Source organism: Ranitomeya variabilis, chromosome 7, assembly GCF_051348905.1.
Source record: "Ranitomeya variabilis isolate aRanVar5 chromosome 7, aRanVar5.hap1, whole genome shotgun sequence".
NCBI lineage: Eukaryota > Metazoa > Chordata > Amphibia > Anura > Dendrobatidae > Ranitomeya > Ranitomeya variabilis.
In genome coordinates, this window is record NC_135238.1 from 41170645 (window position 1) to 41173029 (window position 2385).

Here is a 2385-nt window from a genome sequence, read left to right on the forward strand (position 1 = left end):
AACAGTTCGGGGAAATACGACCCCCTATCATGGACAGCCTTGCAGGGGTAAGATACCACCGAGAGACCAATTTAAAAAAGGACTCCTGAAGAGACATTGAAGCAGTAGCAGAGTAAGTGTGGACCAAAGCTTTCTCCCATTCGTCCGAATCAATTGTCAACTGGAGGTCTTGCTCCCATTTCAACATGGATGAGGATTTAGCAAAATCAGAAGGCTCTAAGTGGTATAGTTGTTATAAATGTTTTGTCATTAATTTGTTAATTATGTTATCCTTTGTCCAACTTTTTCATATCTCGGAGGATGCCCCGAGTCGAGCTTACTCACGAACTTTCCCCCGTGTAGTGAAGAACCCACCGGAGGGATTCTTCGGAGAGGACAAGTTTCTGGTATTCAAGTGTTCCGTTTTACCTTTTCTTCAGCTTTCTACAGTGCTAAAACACACATTGTTTTAGTGTCTACAAACATTTTTGTATTTTTCTTTTCTTGTTATTGCTGCACCCTAAAAGTAAAGCTTTAATTTGTAGTTAGGTTAACACTGTTTGTTGGTCATTAACTCTACATACAGGTATCTATAGGTGCATAATCTCCGCTTCCCCTAACTCCAATCAAAAATGTCTCTTAAAATAATGTCGTATAATGTTAGGGGCCTCAACAGCCCGAGAAAGAGATTCACTATCAGGGACGAGCTGGTCAAATCCAAATCCGACATAATTTGCATACAAGAGACCAAATTTAAATCTTATGATCACCCAAAACTCACAGACAAAAGGTTTTCACAAATTTTTGAATCATGCGGTAGCACGAAAAAAGCTGGTGTTATGACAATAATCAGTCGTAATATTCCATTCGAATTTTTCGAGGAGTACAAGGACCCAAAAGGCAATTTCCACGTTCTAATCTGCAGTATCGGTAACCACCCATTCAGGATTCTGCATATCTTGGCAGAAAACGCAGGTGCTGATTTGTTGCATTTTTTGTGCTGATTTTTTGCATTTTTTACCCCTGCGAATTTCTATAATAGAATGGGTACAAAAACCGCTGCAGATCCGCAAAAAAAGAAGCGACATGCTACCTTTAATCCACAGCGTTTCCGCGCAGAATTTTCCCCACCATTAGCACAACATTCTTTTAACCATTGATTTACATTGTACTGTAAATCACTTGCGGATCTGCAGTGTTTCTGCACCGCAAAAAACGCTGTGGATCTGCAGGAAATCCATGTGTGCACAAAGCCTTAATTGGGTTTCCTTTCCTTTCTTTATTCTTACATATGGCCTCATTGCGGTAAAAGAATAAATAATAGTCGAGTATAAGTTACTGACTGATCAGGAACATAGATTGTGAGCCCCAATGGGGACAGTGATGATAATGTGTGTAAAGCGTTTAGGAATTAATGGCACCATATCAGTGAGTAAAATAAATATATTCCGCTGCTCCTCTTCCCCTCCTGCTGGCAGCTAGCCCCTCTCTCTCCCCTCCTGCTGGCAGCTAGCCCCTCTCTATTTCTCTTCTGGTCGGTAGGTGACCTCAACAAATTGATAAACCCCAACCATATCAGTATAGAAAGAGGGGAGACGGTCTGAGCACACGGGGAGTGAGGCGGAGGGAAGATTAGAAATAATTGACACCCGAAAAACAAACCAACTGCTCCTGCTTTCTTCCTGGCGTGTTTGACACTTGACAGCTGCAGCCACTGATTGGCTGCAGCGGTCAAATGCTGAAGAAAAGGCAGCCACAATACAACACCGGTGGGTGGTTAAAGATCTAAGATATAAAGGAAATATATACATTTTTTTTATTTAAAAAAAATAAATAAAAAAATTTGGCATTACGGATCTATGAAAATATAAAATCTGTGCAAAAACAAATAATTTTTAAAATAAGTTTTAGTTCAAAATGCAAAGGGCGGGAAAAAAAAACTGATATAAATGACAGAAATAACAGTAATGACTCTTGGATGAAGGGAGAGGGAAAAGTGGGAAAAAATTCTGCAGCAGGAAAGGGTCCGGTTTGAATCCAGCCCCGGTCACACAGTGCGGCGGCCATGCTGCGTCTTCCTCCCCTCCCCGAGCCGCACCGGCAGGGAGCTGTGGCTTCTCGCCGCCTCCCCGTGTCTCCCGGTCACACAGAGCGGCGGCCATGCTGCGTCTTCCTCCCCTCCCGGAGCCGCACTGGCAGGGAGCTGTGGCTTCTCGCCGGTCACACAGTGCGGCCGCTGACAGCTCTGCAGCGCACACTGGCAGCGCGGAGCCGGCACAATGGGCCGAGCAGCAGGCGGCCTACACAGCAGCGAGGGCAGGCCTCACCATGGAGACCGGCCGCCCTCCGGCCCCGCTGTCACGTACGCGCCGGCCACCCCGCCCCCTCACACTGTATCCACGTTAC

At 45.0% G+C, this 2385-nt stretch overlaps 1 protein-coding gene across 2 annotated transcripts in view; it reads right to left on the reverse strand.

Moving 5' to 3' along the window:
- Positions 1-2385, reverse strand: part of USP42 (ubiquitin specific peptidase 42) — a 30553-nt gene that overhangs the window by 27982 nt on the left and 186 nt on the right. The gene's annotated exons all lie outside the window — the stretch shown is intronic.